Source organism: Panthera tigris, chromosome F2 (genome assembly GCF_018350195.1).
Source record: "Panthera tigris isolate Pti1 chromosome F2, P.tigris_Pti1_mat1.1, whole genome shotgun sequence".
In the NCBI taxonomy this organism is placed as follows: domain Eukaryota; kingdom Metazoa; phylum Chordata; class Mammalia; order Carnivora; family Felidae; genus Panthera; species Panthera tigris.
Genome location: NC_056676.1, coordinates 45,570,550 through 45,584,921, shown reverse-complemented (window position 1 = coordinate 45,584,921; position 14,372 = coordinate 45,570,550). Strand labels below are relative to the sequence as shown.

General features: G+C 39.5%; 1 protein-coding gene across 2 annotated transcripts in view; it reads left to right on the top strand.

Moving 5' to 3' along the window:
* RGS22 (regulator of G protein signaling 22) overlaps window positions 1–14,372 on the top strand; it is a 176,143-nt gene extending 161,771 nt beyond the window's left edge. The window contains exons 29-30 of one of the 2 annotated variants that reach the window (XR_006212830.1): window positions 8,847–8,956; window positions 14,285–14,372. The gene's annotated coding sequence lies outside the window, so the exon portion shown is untranslated. The remainder of the gene's footprint in view (window positions 1–8,846; window positions 8,957–14,284) is intronic. The other variant, XM_042972794.1, reaches the window with a different exon arrangement.

Below are 14,372 nucleotides of genomic sequence, written 5' to 3'. Positions count from 1 at the left end.
AGTGGCGATGGTAAGACTTTTGAACTACACTTTCAGACTTGTAATTCAATATGGTGGATTAAGCATGTGTGTTTAGCTCCTGTCCCTCCAAACCCCTAAAAATTACCATAAATGGTAAAGTCATGAACTCACAAAAATAAGCAGAGGGCATCAGTTGATCAGAGATTTCAACAAATTTCTAGAGACTGAAGTGGGTAGTAGAGGATTAAATGAGGCAGGGAGGAGGAAGCCCCACTAAAAAGAATGCATGGTGGATGTTGTAGTTGAGGAGACTGTACAACTACTCCTCAGAGGCCTGGAGGGCTTGGAATTCAGAAGTGTCAGGTCTGCAGAGAGGGCAGACTATGGGGCTGGAAACAGAGGAGTTACTGGAAAGTCTGTAGGTAGAATATGCAACACCTGTGCATCTCTGCAGAGAATGCCTCACTCTCTCCAAGCAATGAGAGAGAGACAGAGACAGCAAGAGTGAGAGGGAGAGATTGACTGACTGATTGGTTCAGTTTCAAAAGAAATAGAAAGATACCATTTGTTTTGCATGTGTTGTGAGAACACTTATGATTTACTGTCAGTAAATTTCAGGAATGTAATACAATAGTACTAACTATAGTCACCGTGTAGTACATTAGATTCGTCTTATAAATGAAAGTTTGTACCCTTCAACCAACGTATCCCCATTTCCCACCAACCCCCGCCTCTGGCAATCTTCTCTCTGATTTTATGAGTTTGACCTTTTTAGATTACACAGGTAAGTGAGGGCATATAGTAATTGTTTTTCTGTGTCTGGCTTATTTCACTTAATGCCATCAATGTTGTCACAAATAGCAAGATTTCTTTTTTTATGGCTGAATAACATCTCATCGTGTGTAATTTCACAATGTATACATACATTGTACATCATTACATTGTACACCTTAAAAAGGAAAAAAAAATCACATTGTACAACCTAAATAAAAATAATTTTTATTTTTCAAGTATACCTTTAAAAAGCTGGGGGAAAAAGAATTTAAGCAAATTCATAAAACAAAACAAACAAAAGCACCAAAAAAAAGTAAAGAAATGGAAAAATTGTCTCACGAGAGATTGAGCATTGAGTGTGTGAATTGGTGCCTCAGCACACAGCCTTTTCCCATTCCATTTTATGAGGTCCAAAGCTTAATGTCTGTCCCCTCTCTGTTCACCTAAAGTGATGCCTGGTAGTTGACAAACCTTGCCATAGGCAGAGAGCTGATGGCAAGCTTTTATATTGCCTCATTCTTAAGTATGGATGGGGAACCAAAATCTTCAGGGAACAGAACTATGTAATATTAAACAAAACAAATAAAATTAATCCCTAGGAGTTGATTCATGGGAAAAAAACTTTTAAAAGTTATAATTAGTGTCCTCAGATATATATTTCTGAGAGAGAGAGAGAGAGAGAGAGAGAGAGAGAGAGAGGAGAGACAGATTCCAGAAGGCAATGTCTCAAACCAGTATCTATACACCCGTGTTCGTAGCAGCATTGTTCAAAATAGCCAAAAAGTGGAAGCAATGTCAGTGTTTATTGACAGATTAATACATAAGAAAACATGGCATATGCATAAAATGGCCTTACAAAGAAAGGAAATAAAGAAGGAAAATTCTGACACATGCTACAACATGAATGAACCTTGAGGACATTATACTAAGTGAAGTAAGCCGGCCACAGAAAGACAGATATTGTGTGTTTCCACTTACATGAGGTACCTAGAGCAGTCAAATTCATAGAGGCAGAAAGTAGAATGGTGATTTCCAGGGGCTTTGAGGGGTGGGGAGGAGGTTGGAGCATGGGAGCATGGAAAAAGGAATTGTTTGATAGAGATAGAGTTTGGGTTTTGTAAGATAAAGTTTTGGAAATTGATTGCATAACAATGTGAATATACTTAACACTATTGAACTGTCCATTTAAAAATAGCTAAGGTGATAAATTTTATGTTATGTGTATTTCACCATAATTTTAAAAACCCTGGTAATATAAACAGACCCTTGCGGAGAGGAATCCCCCCCTCCAAAGTACGGATTATAAAATCTGGGTGATAGAAAATAAAACAAAAGTTTCAAATTCTCTATTTGAAAAAAAGCTTCAACACAAACATAGAATCAGTTTTACGTTCATGAATAAAAGAAGGAACTTGTGAAAGAAATGTCCTAGTTATTTACACCTTTCAGAAAAGTGATGTCAATTTAAGTATTAGCATTAGTGCTCAGTTTATCAAATAAGACAACCAACAAAACTGTGGACTTGTAGGGGGTCAGAGTTACATCGGACTTTAAAGTCCACAGTTCTTAAGTCTTCTTTATACAAATAACTTAAAGGGGAAGTCTTAGTGACAGAAAACAGAATAGGATTATTTGTTTTCACACGGCTTCCTACATTGAAGAAAGGTAGATGGGCACTTTGGGGACTGTTGCCAATTCACCACCTCCGAGGAGTTCGCTCTGTGATGCATGAGATTTCTGCTTTTCTCCAGAATCTGGTGAAGAGGCGGGACAGACCGACATTGAGCCCCTGAACCCTGGCAAGATCTGTGACAGCTGGGTCTGCCTGATCAGGCTGTTGTTCCTGGTCATAGAGTGCCCTTATCTAGCATGAATAGAATACTTTATCCTAAATGGTTTTATTATTTCCTCTGGGAAGAAGAAACATTTTTCTTTTATCTTTTAGATTTCCTTCACCAGCAGTTTAAAGGGAAAATACCTGAAATTTCCTTGGTTATCACTAATGGGGAAAATCAGCTTGAAAAGCTGAAGACATTACGGAAAAAGGGGAGGGGGACAAGACCATTTAACACACGTATCGAGACCTTATTTTTCATATCTGTTAGTAACTCATACTGGTAGCTGAAAAGGTGATATTGGGAGTTGCAGGGGTAGGGTAGTAAGGAGATCTAAGTGAGCTCAATGCTCATCTATCACAGGAAGGAATAGATAATAACTTCTATCAAGAAATTTGTTTAATAGCATGTTATTTATGCGTTGACATGATAGTATATGATTGCATGATGGCGTATTTTCATAAAGGTGAAGATAATAACTGAAGAGGTAAGTAAAAGTAGTTGCTTCTGGAGAGCAGGATGACAGTGGGATGTACCAAGAGAGGACTGCAGCTTTTCATCATAAACCCATCTGCGGTATTTGATTTCATAGCCATGAGCATGGATTAGTTTCGTTATAATCAGGTGGCTCTGGGCAAGAAACTGGAAAGGTAGGCTGGAGCAGACTAGAACCTGCTATTTTACTTTTAGAAGCTTGAACTTGATCTGCAGGCTATGAGAAGGCATTGAAGATCTTAATTTGGGGAGGAAGTGGTCAGTTGTGTGGGGTTAACCCATGTAGGAGTCACTGATGAGGGGTCCCTCAGACTGGGAGGAGGACCCCATAATCCCACTAGCTCTTCCTTCTTCCCAACCCTCCCTACTTTCCCTCCTTTTCCTTCCTTCCCTTCAACAAATATTTTTGAGTGCCTCCTATTGCCAGGAACATTAGTACCTTACAATTATTGATTAGAGAGTCAGCATTCCCTGAGGTGTGGGACAACTTTCACAGCAAGATGGTTTTAACAGGTACATGGTCACTGCATTAATAAAACAAAACAAAACAAAACAAAACAAAACCAAAGAAAGCAAGCGTACATTGCAAGAAAAAGGGTTGAAGAGCCTACAAATTAAAAGAGATGTAAAAAACTTATCTCCATCAATTGCATTGTGTGGCCCTTATTCGGAACCTGATTTAAGCAGTTTGAAAAAGAAGAAAAAAGGGTAAAGAGCATTAAGAGGTATAAACCTTCAGTTGTAAAATAAATACATCATGGGGATGAAAAGTACTGCATAGGGAATATATATCATCAAAAATATTGTAATAACTTTGTATGGTGACAGATGGTGATGACATTTATTGTGGTGAACACATTGTAATGTATATAATTGTCAAATCACTATGTTGTACACCTGAAACTGATATAATATTGTATGTCAGTTATACTTCAATTAAGAAAAAGACACTTAGATATCTGCAAACTGGATATTTGATGATAGTGATTATCATTGTGTAGGTGTGATAATGATATTGTAGTTATGTTATAAAATAGATGTTGTCTTTTAGAGATGACCTCTATAGAGATGAGCTTTATAAAATGAGCTATTTGCGGATGAAATTATATGATATAGAGAATTTCCTCCAGAGTAATCAATGAGAGAAGCGGACAGGGTTTCAGATGAAACAAAGGTTGTGTCCTGGGTTGACTATTGTCGATGCTGGATGATGGTGCCCTTCATTATATTATCCTGCCAACTTCATGTATATTTGAAATTTTCCAAATTTAAAGTTTTAAAAAATATTGACTCATACCATGAAGAAATCAATCCCTTTTCAATACTCTGTCAATTCATCTGATTAGTTAAAGAGAAATTCTTTAATCCTTTTTATAGAGTTGGATTCAGAGCCTTCAATCAGACATTAATAGAATGATTTGGTTCTCAAGTTATCTTGGCTTTTGTTCTGTAGTGATATTAAATTTACATAGAATTTACTTTAAATTATTATATATAATTTATGTTATATATAATTTATAATGTATTATAAAAATGGTAAGTAAACATTTTAGCAGGTATGAAATTTTACATTCAGCGCTCTCATATGCAGAAATTTCATTTTATTTCCCTATAATTGATATCACATTAGCCTCGGGCTCTATTTCTTCCTGAGCAACAGAAAGAATGATCAAATTCAATCAACTGCAATTTAAAATTCAATCTTTTGGGGGTCAGTTCAGGATTCTCCTTAGAATGATGTCCCCTTCCCCTTCCCTTCACCCTGAAGTGACATTTATTCTGGCATCAGGGAAGAACAGGGTGTCTCGTCTGCTCTGTTCCTTCACAGGGTACGATGCAGTCTCATTGAGTCTTGACACTGTGCCCTGGCACCAGCTCCTGAGGCCTATTTTTTGTCCTTCTCATGCCTCTGAGCGAGCCCACAGCTCAATCTCAGAACAGATCCTCCCCAGGAGACCATGGGAGCAGTTCGGATTTTCTACAGCCTTGCTAATCAGAACATAGTCTGTGGGTCATAAACATCAGTATCACCCGGGAGCTTGTTAGAAATGCAGTGGCTCCAGATCCACTGAGCCAGACCCTGCCTGCACATTAAAGTATAAGAAACGCTGCTTTACAGCACTTGCTAGAATTAGCCTGAACCCCTCTCTGCCATCCATCAAAGCATTCAAGCTCCAGTCACATCTTTCCTGATTCTCCTACTCCCATCTTGTTTCATTTCCCTTTGAGGATCATGCATATTTTGGACTTACTGCTTATAATCCACTCTCTTTATGCCCTTCTTCCTGATGGACTTAATTGTTGATTCTCCAAAGCTTTTGTTTCCCCTAGAAGGCTCACACTAATCAAAAGCTGTGGCTTTTAAGACTAAACTGGGAGGTTTAGGGGCTCCTGGGTGGCTCAGTTGGTTGAGTCCAACTCTTTGATTAGGCTCAGGTCATGATTTCATGGTTTGTGAGAGAGCCCCACCTTGGGCTCTGTGCTGACAGTGTGGAGGCTGTTCGGGATTCTCTCTCTCTCTCTCTTTCCCTCTCTGTCCCTCCCCCCTCTCAAAATGAATAAATAAACATTAAAAAAATAAACTGGGGTTTTTAAAATAACCTCAGCAAGTTGATAACCCTGAGGACAGTGTGTACAGAAAGGTCTTTCTCCCAGGTGAATGCTGGAGGTATAGATGGTGGGAAAGCCCAAGTTAGCCTCTCCAAATATTAATGGCTACATCAGTTTTTTAAAATGAATCAATTAAAAAATGTTAAGTAAGTAATAGTGTTATAATGTGCAGATAATTGAAGCTCAGGAAACTCTGTTAAGCTCCAGGTTCCCTCTTTCCTGGGGCTGCACCCATGTTTACTTACCCTGAGTCAGTCTGTCTTTCTAGAATGCAAAAGGAAAAGCACAGGCAATTGATATACTGAGCTGAATTCTACCCATAATGAGAATAACTGGTGATATTAAAGAGATGGGAAACTTAGAGGACAGTGTTTTGGTGTTGAAGAGAGGAAAGGGAGGGTTTGTGGAACTCTGGGAGCTCCCCATGATTTGGGACTGAATCATATTTATATTTGCTTCCACAGATACTGCCATAAAGTCTGGCTCATAGTAGCCTCAGTAAATATTTGTGGAATAAGCACCTTAGACTGAGAGAAGCAGGGTTTTTATATTTCTTAAGTTATTTAGAGAAATGCTGGGTGTGGCCTCATTCCACTTACAGTGGGATAGCTTAAGAGGAGTGAGAAAACCAAACAATGAAAATAAAACAAAACAAAACAAGACAGAAACTTTAAAATAAAAAACATATATGGAAGAATAATCTCAACATGGCAGAAAGTAGGGAGGCCACAATGAAATTAATGTGGTTGTTCAAAGGGCCCTCATGTGAGTTTGGTGTTTAAAAGCCAATACACAAAAGGAGAAATAAAGGGTATGTGAACCAAGTCAAGTAGAAGAAGGACACTCACCCACAAGAATAAAGCTGAGGGCGCCTGGGTGGTTCAGTTGGTTATGTGTCTGGCTCATGATTTCGGCTCAGGTCATGATCTCACAGTTGTGAGATTGAGCCCTGCATGGGGCTCTGTGCTCAGTGTGGAGCCTACTTCAGATTCTCGCTCTCTCTGTCTCTCTGCCCCTCCACCCCTCTCTAAAAAAAAAAAAAAATTAAAGAATAATGCTGAGAAGGCTGATGAGTGATCTGAGTCTTGAGAATAATGTGATAAAGACGTTAACTCATTTTAAATATTGTGTGATGAAAAATGTCAAACATATGCTAAAGTAGACAGAGTAATGTAATGGACTCCCATGTAACCATGAATCAGCTACAATAATGATCATTTTGACCAGGGGTAACTAAAGGCCAAGTCCAGCTCACTCCTTGTTTTTATAAAGTTGCATTGGAATATAATCATACTCATTCTTTATATTTTGTCTGTGGCTACTTTAATAGTGACAGAGTTGAGTAGTGGCAACAAAGACCTTGGCCCACAGCCATGATCTGGCCTTTTATAGAAACAGTTTGCTAACTCCTGATTTATTTCCCTCCCCATCAATGCCCCCTACTCCTGTCCACCTATCTGCCGAGCCGACTTATATGATTTTGAAGCAAATACTAATCATTATCTTGTTTGACTGGAAAATATTTTGGTATGTATTTCTAAACCATAATGCCCTTGCCATCCTACAAAGAGATTCCTTACAATATTCCTACAATAATTCCTACAGTTATTCCTACAATAATTCCTTAGTATCATAAATAGACTATTAATGTTCAAATTTCCAGTTACCTCCAGGTCATAAATATTTGTAGGTTTTTTTTTTTGTCTTTCCTCTCTGCAGTTTGTGTCGGGATCCATATAAGTTCTACACATTGTGATTGGTTGACATGTTCCTGAAGTCTCTTTTACTCTATAGGTTTTCCTACATTTCCCACTGTCTACCTTTTTGTGTTCTCACAATTTTTTGGAAGAAACCAGGTTGTTCTGTAGAGTTCCCCACAGTCCGGATTCTGCCAACTACATCCCTGTGGTGGTGTTTACCATGTTCCTCTGTCCCTTGTATTTCCTATAAATTGGTAATTCAATTTAGAGGCCTTGAAAGGGGTTTTAAAGCTCTTCAAAGAGGCAAGACCATTGCCACTGCTTACAGAAGGCAGTGTGAAGATAGGATTATTCATTCCCATTTTGCTTCCTTTATCATCATCAATCTGAGAATGTTTTTTTAAACATTTTATTTTTTTATTAAAATGTTTTTATGTTTATTTTTGAGAGAGAGAGAGAGAGAATGCAGGGGAGGGGCAGAGAGAGAGGGAGACACAGAATCCAAAGCAAGCTCCAGGCTCTGAGCTGTCAGCACAGAGCCCAATGTGGGGTTCAGACTCACGAACCGTGAAATCATGACCTGAGCCAAAATCAGGCGCTCAACTGACTAAGCCACGCAGGTGCCCCTGAGAACAGTTTTTTAAAAAGAGTTAGCAATTAAAACCCAAAATAGTTGATAAGGGAGCAAATAGATGTGTTATAAGAACTGTTAACTTGAGTCCTCAAATATATGCCTTATAGACATGTAGAAAATGTAACTCTTTAATTCTCTTTACTTTTCTCTAACCCAATTATAAGTCCTTATGGCATCAGGTGGTAGAAATTTAACTGATCAGCTGGAAGATTCTCCCCATGTGCTCAGGATGACAAACTAATCCCATGTCAAGTCAACATGGACTTCAAGTCAACAACAAGACTTCACTTGAGCGATGTCTCCTGGGCCGGATTGGACATCTCCCCCACACTTACTCAGTTCCAGTTCCGTTAGCCTTTTTTGCTGTCTGGAACACAGCCACATCATGTCACCTCCCTTGCTGATCTCTTTGCAGAGAGCACTCTTCTCCCAGATCTTTATGGGGCTCATTCCTCACATCAGTAGGGATTCTGCTTAAAGGTCACCTCCTCAGATAGGGTGTTCCTGGCCTCCATCTAAAAGGGCACCACACCAGCACTCTGTTGCATTCTTCACAGCACTTAACCACCATCAGACGCTATAGCATGTACTTGTTTGTTTATTGGTGTGCTCTCTGTGTCCCATGTGACAACATGAACTCCGTGAGAGCAAGAACTTTGTCTTTTTCATACCATATCTCCAGTGTATAGAATAGTGCTTGGCACACAGTTCTATATTTGGGAAATATATGTTGAATGAATGAATGGTCCGTCTCACACTGATCTTTCCTCTTCCAAACTTTCCTCTGCATTAGCTATTTCCATCTCATTTTGGTTTGAACTTTATTCTCTTGTATAGGGTTTCACGAATCTTCTCTTTAATGAAATTCCCAGATACTAAAGTACAGAGGCTGGGTTTTGCAATTCCTTACCACCCTCCCTAATGGCTGGCACAGAACGGAGAACATAGTAAGTGCTATGTAAATACTTTTTGAATTATAGTGGGAGGATTTGGTTTAGCTTATTGTTTAAAATGCTTAAAATACCACATGTAGATTTGTTGATTCTTCATATGCTATAATTTGAATATTGGGTGCATTTTAAATTCAGGCTTTTTCTAATCCAGAGAAGGCTAAAGGTAAATGTGAGGGGGTTTGGTGTACGAACGGGGCCAGATTGATCCATTTTTTTCAGATAGTAATGGATGAGATGGCCTTTCTGAAAGGTTTGCTTGGGCCCCTTGATTTATCTATTTATTTATTAAAAAAAATTTTTAATGTTTATTTTTTCTTGAGATAGAGACAGAGCACCAGTGGGGAGAGACAAAGCGAGAGAGGGACACAGAATCTGAAGCAGGCTCCAGGCTCTAAGCTGTCAGCACAGAGCCCAACAGGGGGCTGGAACTCACAAGCTGTGAGATCATGACCTGAGCCAAAGTCGGATGCCCAACTGACTGAGCCACCCAGGCACCCCGATTTATTTTTAATATTTTTGAATGTTTATTTTTGAGAGAGAGAGAGAGAGAGAGAGAGAGAGAGAGAGAGAGACCGAGCACAAACAGGGGAGGGGCAGAGAGAGAGGGAGACACAGAATCTGAAGCAGGCTCCAGGCTCTGAGCTGTCAGCGCAGAGCCTGATGAGGGGCTTGAACCCACAAACCATGAGATCATGACCTGAGCAGAAGCTGGATGCTTAACTGACGGAGCCACCCAGGCGCCCATGACTAGTTCAACACATTTGTAAATGAAAATCGACACAAGTTCAAAGCGAGATCGCAATGTAACTACTAAGAGACTCTCTTTTTCAAATGAATTAAAAAGTTTTCAAGTGTCCTATCTTAGAGTGATAATTTATATCTTTTGGCTATGTTGTGCCCTCTTAGAAGTTAAAATATGGTATTTCCATATTCTCTTGGTTTGCTTGTTTTTTCTTTTCTATCTAGTAAACTTTGATTTTTCCCCCTTTCTGCCTACCACAGGTAGGAGTTGAGTTTAACATGACTCTTTCAGTTAACAGCTTCATTTCATAGAGGGCTTTATCAGGTCAGAACATCTCTATGTAGAGCTTCTGTGGATGATGTCAGCTCAATTCCAGGAAAATTGTTTTTAATTACTGCTAGCTCTGAAGTAGCCAGAAAAGCACAACATCTGGCACTTAGCTGTTTCACAGACCTCATTACTATTAGTCTGAATTAATAACTTCTTAGATTTTCTAAGTGGGACCTAGGAGGATATATCTACTCAAGTAAACAGAAATGGAAGGTTATGAAATTATCTACTGATTTGGGGAGTATCTTTTGTGGCTTCTTGGGACTATACTCTCAGCCATTAGGGATAGCAACACAGAGCACAGAGTAGGTGCTCAACAAATCATCATAGACTAATGAGTGGTGTTCACTGAGGTAGATTTGTTCCTCTGGAAGTACTCTCCACAGCCCTGGTATGGGATGAATCCCACTCTAGATTCTATTCCCAGTTCTTCTATTTTTCTACCACTGTAATCCTCAGTGTCTTAATCTAAAAAACAGTCCCTGGGGCACCTGGGTGGCTCATTCAGTTGAGTGTCTGACCCTTGATCTTGGCTCAGGTCATGATCTTGTAGTTCATGGGATCGAGCCCCACATTGGGCTCTTTATTGACAGTATGGAGCCTGCTTGGGATTCTCTGCCCCTCCCATGCATGTGCATGCACACTCTCTCTTTCAAAATAAATAAACATTTAATTTAAAATATAAAAATAAAAAACAAAAATCCCTGTTCATCTCATGGGATTATTGAGAGGACAAAATGGAAACACAATAGTGAACATGTTTTGCAAACTACTGGATGCTTCATATGGCTTACAGATACAGTGAGGCAGTAGCTCAGTCTTGGGATGGCATGAAAACATGTCCCTGATCCACATACAAACTTCAGGGAGTCCAGAGTCCCCTAGAATATAGTACCTTACCAGCCTAAGAAGCCTTGGGGAGGTGATGCCTCAGGGAAAAACCCTCCTGAGGGCCCCAAACATCCAGGGTTCCCTTGGGCTAGCAGCTGAAGGGCTCTTGAGCAGCAAATGGGTTCTATTACAAAATTTAGGGCTTCTCTAGAGGTCAAAGGTGGGCCCAAAGATGCCCCTAACTTGGATAAGCCATTTTGTTCTAACTTAGGAGAAAGCATGGTGATCAACATAGCTTATTTCCAGTGTCCCCCCACCCCCTTAATGTCCCCATTTCCTCTTCACACTCTCATGGTCTCTATCACTTAACCTGTCTCAGCATTTACACACACACACACACACACACACACACACACACACACCCCTAACTAAAACAGATACATTACTTAACCTCTTCTACCAGTCAGGACAAGCTAAGTTTGTCTATAGGACCAAACAACCCCTGAATCTCAGTGGAATAACACACTACCATACCATTTATTTCTCACTCACAGAGTCCAGCCAGTGAAAAATAGTAGGAAGGTTCTGCTTATCTTAATCTTTCTCAGATCCAGCTGACATAAGTGCCATTTCAATCAATACTTCCCTTATAACAAAGTCAGGGCAAAGAGAACATGGCAGACACACATTGTGTTGTAAAGCTTCTACCCAGAATCGACGCATGTCACTTCCACTTCTATTGCATTGGCCAAAGCGAGTCATATCCTAACTTTAAAGGCATCAGGGAAGTATAGTCCTACCATATCCCTGAGAGGAGAATAGAGATATTTTTTAGATAGTGCAATCGTGACTATGCCTTTTGTGGTAGGCAGAATAATGACCCTTCCAAGTTGGGTTCTATGGCCTAATCCCTGAATCATGTTATGTTATGAAGCAAAGGGGAATGGAGTTGCGGATGAAATTGAGGTCGCTAATCAGCTGACATTAAAATAGGAGGATTATCCTTGATTATCCAAGTAGACCCAATGTAATCACAAGGGAGATTATGGAAGAGGGAGGCAGAAAAGAACAGTCAGAATGGGAGATGTGACATCGAAGTCAGGATCAGAGACATGCAACATAGCTGACTTTGAAAATAGAGGAAGGGGACCATGAGCCAAGGAATGTAGGCAGCCCCTGGAAGCTGGAGAAAGCAAGGAAACAGAGTCTGCTCTAAAGTGTCCAGAAGGAATACAACCCTGCTGGCACACTGATTTTAGTCCAGTGAGACTTGTTTCAGACTAATGAACTACAGAACTGTAAGGTAACAAATTTGTGTTGTTTTAAGGTAAGTTTTTCATAGTTTGTTACAGTGATAATAAGAAACAAATATATCTCTCCTTTAGAAAATCACATTTTTTTCCCAACTATAAAAGAAAGGCATGATCAAACAGAGAATACATAAAAGTAGACAAAATATAAAAAATTATCCCCAATACAAGTTTCTGTCGAGGACTCTTTTCAATACTATTTTCTACATATCCATACATATGTATATTTTCATGCGTGTGTTACACAATTAGATCACACAGCATAGTTTTGCAGTCTGCCTTTTTATTTAGCAATAGATCTTGAGCATTCTCTTATGACTAAAGTGTTTTAACTATGCTGTCCAATAATACATGTGGCTATGAGAAACTGAAATGTGGCTAGTCTGAATTGAGATATACTATACTTGAAAAATACACACAATATTTCAAAAGGCTTAGTATGAGAAAAGAATGTAAAAATCTCATGAATAATTTTTATATTGACTACGTGTTAAAATAATACTAATACTAATATACTGGGTTAAATATATCATTAAAGAAAAAAGGATGTCATTTTAGAGAGGAGAAAGCAGACTTAGAAAGATTAAGAAATTTCCCAGCCAGGAGGTCATGAGCTGGGACTCAAATACAGGTCTGTTAGGATCCAGAACAGAACCTACATATGCCATCTTTTCTATTCACCCCTATAATTCAGGTTCTATTCATGTGTCACCTTGGATTATTGTGATTGACTATGTGCTTCTCTACCCATCCAGTGTTCCTAAACCACCAATAAACACTCCATCCAGGCTAAGCTCTGTTCCCTGAGTGTGTCTGTCTTTGCCATAGTCTTCTGACCAATTTTGTCTCTTAGATTTCTCCACTTATCTAGGCTTCTCCATTAGACTGAGTTTCAGCTCCATTTCCATTTCTTCCATGACTTCCCTGAAGCCTTCCCTGAATATTCAATACACAGCAATCCCTGTAAATTCTGAAATTTACTGTTTTCTCTCTGGGCCAGTTGTGGGAGTGCGGATGGAAAGAAAATAGGAACAGGTTACAGCCTGGGAAAACCCTTGTAAAGATTTTTAGTTGGGTAGATGGTTGACAAGAGGTCTGAAAAGAGTGTTACTGAGGTACAAACCCACTTTGGCCCTCAATTAGCATCTTTTCTATATGGCTGAAAGGTCTCTCTATAGAGTGTCTGTTGAGAACAAAGACTCCCTGACAAGAATGTACCTCCTTGAAGATTTGTCCTACTATATAGCAGAGCCTGGTGTATAGTAAATGCTCAATCAATATATGTTTAATCTATATCATGTATATTTTGTATCCTAGTGTATCTTCCACAGTGCTTGCTGAGTTGACTTAAAGAACACTGTAAATCAAGGTTATTTTAATAAAAACCAAGCTTGACACCCCTAAGGCACAAGCACATTACCCCTACACATCACTTTCCATAAACTTCCAGTTGTCTTCCTTTAAGATATTTGTCTCTTGGGGTGCCTGGGTGGCTCAATCAATTATGTAGCCGACTTCAGCTCAGGACATGATCTCCCAGTTCCTGAATTCAAACCCTCCATCAGGCTCTCTACTCTCAGCACAGAGCCCACTTCGGATCCTCTGACCCCTGTCTCTTTGCTCCTTCCCCATTGGGTCTCTCTCTCTCTGAAAAATAAATAAACATTAAAAAGATACATGTCTTTTACTAAAAACCCCACACAAATATTCCTTGTATCAGCTCTGTCAGGAGGGTAATTGTTTCATTGGGTCATGTCTCTGTGGAAGTGCCCTCCACTTGGGATTAATGTAAATCTGTTTATGTCTGTCTCATCAGCAGGGCTCTGAGGTCCTAAAACTTGGCTATCTTATTCACCCTTTACCCAAACCAAACGATTATTCACCTGAGGGTAGTTGTAATGTAAATGGCAGTTTGTGCACACGGTTCGCGCACTCCATGGGCCCAGAATGATTTGTTCTGTATTTGTAAGGTACATTTTAAAATATTCACATATTAACTATCTTTGTATTCTCTAATAAATTCATACCAACTATGTATATGAGTAAGAATAAAATCTCAAATTTACTAAGAAAACCAACTCAGAAGGTCAGGTCTTTAACGTCCCACAGGGAAGAAACGAAACACACCCTTGAACTTCAGCCGTGAGCGGCTGGAGGAGCGCTGGAGGTCTTTTGAACTCTTCCGGCTACCGTCACT